Source organism: Symphalangus syndactylus, chromosome 12 (genome assembly GCF_028878055.3).
Source record: "Symphalangus syndactylus isolate Jambi chromosome 12, NHGRI_mSymSyn1-v2.1_pri, whole genome shotgun sequence".
Classification (NCBI taxonomy): domain Eukaryota; kingdom Metazoa; phylum Chordata; class Mammalia; order Primates; family Hylobatidae; genus Symphalangus; species Symphalangus syndactylus.
The window spans coordinates 80,360,659-80,368,046 of record NC_072441.2 but is presented as its reverse complement, the minus strand read 5'-3'; positions in this window follow the sequence as shown (position 1 = coordinate 80,368,046).

Below are 7,388 nucleotides of genomic sequence, written 5' to 3'. Positions count from 1 at the left end.
CTTTGTTTTTTAAAACAAGGTCTTCCTCTGTCTCCCAGCCTGGAGCGTAGTGACCTGAATGTAGCTCACTGCAGCCGTCACCTCTTGGGCTCACGTGATCCTCCCAGCTCAGCCTCCCAAATATCTGGGATTGCAGGCATGCACTACCACACCTGGATAATTTTTTAAGTATTTTGTAGCAATAGGGTCTCACCATGTTGCCTAGGCTGCTCTTGAACTCCCAGGCTCCAGCAATCCTCCTGTCTCAACTGCCAAAGTGGTGGGATTACAGGTGTGAGCGACGGTGCCCAGCCTTACTCTATACTTGAAATGGCATAATATCACTACAAGGTAGACAGTGTTAACCAAAAAATATATCATATAATCCCTAAAGCAATCATTAAAATGACAAAATGGAGATGGGTAATAATGAGTTGAAATGGAATAATAAAAAATACTAGTTTAAAGCAAAAGATGGCAGAAAAAGAAGGAAGAGAAGGGACAACTTGAAAATTAAGAGCAAGCTAAAACTCAAACCTAGCCCTTTCAATAATTATACTAAATGTGGAGGATCTAAACACACCAATTAAAATGCTGAGATTGTCACACTGGATAAAAACAAGATTAACTATATGCTGCTTACCAGAAATGTACTATAAAAATGAAGTTACAAATATGTAAAAGTAAAAAGATGGAAAAAATATTCTATGCTAAGCATAGTCAAAAGGAAACAGAAGTGGCTATATGATACTAGGTGAAGTAGATTTCAGGACAAACCATATTTCCAGGGATAAAGAGGGTGATTTCATAATAATAAAGGAATTAGTTCTCCAGAAGATGTAATTACCACCCCCTATGACAGAACTTGAAAACACATAATGCAAAAACTGATAGAACTGAAGGAGAAATAGATAATTCACCATATTGTCAGAGATTCCAAAGCCCCTCTCTTTTTAATTGATACAACAGATGAACAGAAAATTAACAAGGTTATAGCAGATATCAACAACACCATTAACCAATTTGTCCTAAATAATGTCTGTAGAACACAGCACCCAAAAATAGCATAAGACATATGTTACTCAAGTGCACATGCACCATTGATCAAGACAGACTATATTCTGGGCCACAAAACAAGCCTCAAAAGATTTGAAAGAATTCTAGTCATAAAGATGTATTCTATGACACCAGTGCAATTTAGTTAGAAATCAATGGAAGAAAGACTTTTGGAAAATTCCTCCAAATATTTGGAAAATGGGTAAAATGCTTATAAATTACCCATTGATCAAAGAGTAAATCAACAGGGAAATTAGAAATTTTTTTGAAAAGAATAAAAGTGAAAACACAACAAATCAAAATGGGGAAGGGGGATTTATAGCATTAAAGGTCTATATTAAAAATGAAAAAAATGCTTTCAATTCAGTGACTTCAGCTTCTACTTTAAGAAACTAGAAAAGAGCCAATTAATTTTCAACTAAGAAGAAAGTAAAACATAGGTAAAAATGGAAATCAATGACATCGTCTTGGGGGTAGAGAGTATGTTGTCATTCCATACTATTAGCATATAAGTTCACAGTAGTTCTTCTCTGTGGTGCCTTCTGTTAACAAAAGGTTGCTGGTTTGAGCTCACGCAGGAACAGAACCTACTCATAACCTATCAAAGAGTTTTGAGCAGCTTTTATGTTTCAAGCAGCCACTTCATTCTGCAGCCCTCACGTCCTCCTCATGATTTCCTCCTTTCATCACCCAGGGTGTTCATGAAGCTTCTCCCTGCAAACTTGTTTCTCCAGATCTTTACATGGTGACACTGCTCTCCTTGTGCTCCTTAGAAGGCAAAGGCTACCTTCACTCACCACATCTACCCTCCAGATTCCAGGGGAACTGCCAGGGTCAGAGGCTGAAGGCACAGGCACTGAATCCCTTCCTCAAGCGTGTGACATCAGAAGTCACCTTCTAAGTCACCATTTCCTCTCACTCCAGGTTGTTGCATCTCAATATGCAGTGTTCATTACAGGATCACAGGACACCACAACCCTTTGATTTAGGGCTGTCTTGTCCTTACCTTCTTCTTTTCAATTAAATTTACATACAATAAAATTAACCCATTGTAAATATATGATTCAATTATGTGGAGTTTCTCAACCTGTACCACAGTCCACTTTTAGAACATGTCCTTTACCTTCCAAAGTTTTCCAGTGCCACTGTAGCAAATCCCACTCCCTCCTCTAGGCTCAGCCAACAATTTTTCTATTTTGTCTATAAATTTATCTTTTTCTAGATATTTCATATAAATAGCATCAAACAATACGCAGTCTTTTGTGACTGACTTGTTTCACTTAGCACAATGTTTTAAGATTCATCCATACTGTAGCAGGTGTCAGATTTTTTTGCTTCTTACTGCTAAATGGAATTCCATTGTACAGATAATACCACGTTTTATTTAACCATCTACCAGTGATGGACATTTGAGTTGGAGCTAGTTTTTGCTATCATGAATAATACTGCCATGAACATTTCCAAAGAAGTTTTCTGTGAACCTATATTTTCATTACTTTTGGATAGATTTCTAGCTGAGGAATAGCTGAATTGTATGGCAAGCTAAGGTTTAACTTTTTAAGATACTGTCGAATTGGGTTCCAAAGTGGTTATATCATTTTACATTCTTCCCAGCAATATATGAGGGTTCCATTTTCTCCACATTCTCAGTAACACTTGGTGTTCTCTGCATTTTTTTAGCATAGCCACATTAGTGGGTGTAAAGTGGTATCTTATTGTTGTTTTAATTTGCATTTCCCATGCAAATCAAAATCACAATGTGATACCACCTTATTTCTGCAAGAATGGTCATAATAAAAATAAAATAGACATTGGTGTGGATGCAGTGAAAAGGGAACACTTCTACACTGCTGGTGGAAGTGTAAACTAGTACAATCACTATGGAAAACGTGTGGAGATTCCTTACAGAACTAAAAGTAGAACTACTATTTGATCCTGCAGTTCCACTACTGGGTATCTATCCAGAGGAAAAGAAGTCATTCTATGAAAAAGATACTTGCACACACATGTTTATAGCAGCATAATTCACAATTGCAAAAATGTGGAACCAATCCAAATGCCTATCAATCAGCAAGTGGATAAAGAAACTGTGATTATATATATATAATTATATATATATATATATATAATGCCTATCAATCAACAAGTGGATAAAGAAACTGTGATTATATATATATATATAATTATTTATATATATATAAATGATGGAATACTACTCAGCCATAAAAAATGAATTAATGTCATTCGCAGCAACCTGGAAGGGACTGGAGACTATTATTCTAACTGAAGTAACTCAGGAATGGAAAATCAAACATCCTATGTTCTCACTTATAAGTAGGAGCTAAGCTATGAGGATGCAAAGACATAAGAATGACACAATGGACTTCGAGGACTCGGGGAAAGAGTGTAAAGGTAGTGAGAGAAAAAAAGCTAAAATTTGGGTTCAGTGTATACCGCTCAAGAGATAGGTGCATCAAAATCTCACAAATTGGCAGGGTGCAGTGGCTCACACCTGTAGTCTCAGAACTTTGGGAGGCCGAGGCAAGTGGATCACCTGAGGTCAGGAGTTGAAGACCAGCCTGGCCAACATGGTGAAACTCCGTCTCTACTAAAAATACAAAAATTAACCAGGCATAGGGACGAGTGCCTGTAATCCCAGCTACTCGGGAGGCTGAGGCAGGAGAATCGCTTGAATCTAGGAGGCGCAGGTTGCAATAACCCAAGATCACGCCACTGCACTCCAGCCTGGGAAACAGCAAGACTGTCTCAAAATATAATAATAAAAATAGTTTGCTTTTTCCTATTAACAAATGACGTTGAGCACCTTTTCATAGAGTAATCAACCATTTATTTGTCTTTTTTGTAACAGGTCAGTTCAAGTCTTTTGCTGACTTTTAAAATTGTGGGTTTTTTCATTTTTTTTTTTCCTTTGGGACAGGGTCTCACATGGACACCCAGGCTGGAGTGCAGTGGCACAATCTCAGTTCACTCCAACCTCCGCCTCCCAGGCTCGTGATCCTCACACCTCAGCTTCCCCAGTAGCTGAGACTACAGACGATTGCCACCTCGCCTGACTAACTTTTTGTATTTTTGGAAGAGACAGGGTTTCACCAGGTTGCCCAAGATGGTCTTCAACTCCTGAGCTCAGATGATCCACCCACCACGGCCTCTCAAAGTGCTGGCATTACAGGCATGAGCCACCACACCTAGTCAGTTGTGTTGCTTTATACTGAGTTGAAAAACTTCTTTAGGTATTGTGAATAGAAGTCATTTTATTAAATATTTAATTGCAAATATTTGCTCCTAGTCTTTGGCTTATCTATTTTTTTCTTAATAGTGTCTTTGGAAGCACAAAATTTTTTAATTGTAACAAAATCCAACTAATTTTTTTCTCTTATTGCTTATGTTTTTTGCGTAGTGTCTTAGGACTCTTTGCTTAACCCAAAGTCACAAAGATTTTCTTCTATGGATTCCTCTCAACATTTTATATTTTAGGTCTATAATTTAGGTCTGTGATCCATTTTGAGTTGATTGCTGTATATGTGTGATTTAGTCCCCAAAGTCCCCTGGGAGAGTTTTGTCCAGATATTGGCAGGGGAACTTGGTGGTAAGTGAAGTTTAAGAGTTATCCTCCCCTAGCCCAGGAAACAGATTTCATACTCCTGCACCTGTTAATGATTGGCTAAGTGCCTTGGGAAAGGAGCGATGAATGGGATGTGTGGGTCCCTTACTCCCAGGTATGTCCCATTCTTTGGGAACTGGGTAAGGGGTTCATATCCAAAATATATATGGAACTCACACAATTCAATAGCCAAAACAACAAATAACCTGATTAATATATGGGCAAAGGATCTGAATAGACAATTTTCCAAGGAACACATACAAAATAGCCAGCAGGTATATGAAAAGGTGCTCAACATCAGTAATCCTCAGGGAAATGCAGATCAAAACCACAATATAACCATCAGGGTGGTTATTATCAGAAAAACAAGTAAATTTTAGCAATGGTGTGGAGAAACGGGAACTCTTGTATATTGTTGGTAGGAATGTAAATTGGTGCAGCCATTATGGAAAACACTGTGGAGGCTCCTCAAAGCATTACAAACAGAACTACCAAACAACCCAGCAATCCAGCTTCTGGGTATATAATCAAAGGAAATGAAGTCAGTATCTCAAAGAGCTATTTGCATCCCCATGTTTATCACAGCATTCTTCACAGTAGCCAGGACATGAAAACAGCCTAAGTGTCTGCCAATGGTGAATGAAGGTCACCTCAGAACTTACACCCACTAGGAGGGCATGTTGAAAGCAGGCCCACGTAGCCACTTTTACAACTTACTTCTGACCAGAAAGGCACCACCACCTCGACTGCCCAGTGGATAACTGCCTGGGAGCAGGGAGACCCCCTGTCCTTGCTCGCTTCCCCATTTACCTAATAAAAATATCCACCTTTTGCTCCAAGGGGAAGTGAAGCATTTAAAGCAGGATGTTTTGTGCTTCTTCCCCCAAGCTACCTTTGGAAATAAATTCACTTTTTTGTAGCAGGCCTCATGCTTAACTGGACTCTACATGCGGTGAGCAACTAACGTGCTTTTGGTTACAGAATGAGTTTTAGAGATCTAATGTTAGCATGAGGGCTATTGTTAATGCTGTATTGTATGCTTGAAGTTTGCTAAAAGAGTAGATCATAAGTGTTCTCACTACACTAAAAAGGAACTATGTGAGAAGGTAAATATGCTAATTAGCCTGACTGTAAACACCCTACTGTAGGGGTAAATGGAAGCCCTGAAGGGAATGGAGCCATTAGTTCATTATGTATACGTATATCAAAGCATCCTGTTGTAGACTTTAATAATATACCATCTTAATAAAAATTTTTAAAAGATTACTTTAAACAAACATTAACAATACCATTAAGAAATATGAACTACATAGCAAAAGATGTGAACCCCTGTACACTGAAGACTACACAATACTGCTGAGAGCAATACAAGATCTATGGAGGCCAGGTGTGGTGGCTTATGCCTATAATCCCATCACTTTAGGAGGCCAAGGCAGGTGGATCACTTGAGGTCAGGAGTTCAAGACCAGACTAGCAAATGTGGTGAAACCCTATCTGCACTAAAAATGCAAAGAATTAGCTGGGAGCGGTGGTGGGTGCCTGTAATACCAGCAAGTCAGGAGTCTGAAGCAAGGGAATCATTTGAACCCAGGAGACAGAGGTTACAGTGAGCAGAGATCATGCCATTGCACTGCACTCCAGCCTGGGTGATAGAGTGAGACTCTGTTTCAAATACAAATTTAAAAAAATAAAATAAAAAAGATCTTTGGAATAGGAGTTATTTATTCTTATTTTTCAAGATTCCTTTTGCTATTTGGGGATGCTTGCAATTTCTTCTGAATAAAAAGTTCTGTTTTTTTTTTTTTTTTTAATTTCTGAAAAAACAGGCCACTGGAATTTGAATAAGATTGCACAGAATCTGTAGGTTGTTTTGAGTTGTATTTCCATCTTAACTATATTAAATCTTCCATCCATGGACACGGGATGTCTTTCCATTTATTTAGTTCTTCTTAAGTCTCTGTAAGAAATGTTAGGTAGTTTTCAGTGTACAAATATTTAACCTTCTTAAATTTATTCCTAGGTACGTTATTCTTATGGGTGCTATTATAAATCAATATATTAATTTTCCTTTAAGATTTTTTTCATTGCTAAAGCAATTGGTTTTTGTCCGTTTATTTTGTATGCTCCAAGTTTGACAAATCAGTTTATTACCTCCAGTAATGTGTGTGTGTGTGTGTGTGTGTGTATGTGTGTGTGTGTCTGTGTGTGTGTGTGTTATTTGATATTTTCTCTATATAGGATCATGTCATCTGCAAATTGAGATAATTTTTTTCTTTCCAAACCATTTTTGCTCACCTTCATTTTTGAAAAATATTTTCAGTGGGTATAGAAATTCTAGGTTGACTTTTTTTCAGTACTTTAAAGATATTGCAAACTTCTTGTTTGTAATGTTTCTGTTGAGAAGTCAGATGCCATTCTTACATTTAGTCCTCAGGATTTAGCATGTTTGTTCCCCTTTTACTCCTCTTAGGATTTTCTCTTCATCACTGGTTTTGATCAATTTGAATATGGTGTTCCTTGGTGCAGTTTTCTTCATGTTTCTTGTCCTTAGGACACATTATGTTTCTGGGGTATTTGCAGTTTATGGTTTTTATGAAGCTTAGAAAGCTTCCATCCAGTATGTTTTAAATATTTTTCTAGCCATCTTACCCACTCCATTCCCTTCAGGGATTCCATTTACCCCCATAGTAGGGTGTTTAAACTTCCCACTGATGGGCTTTTTATGTTTTCA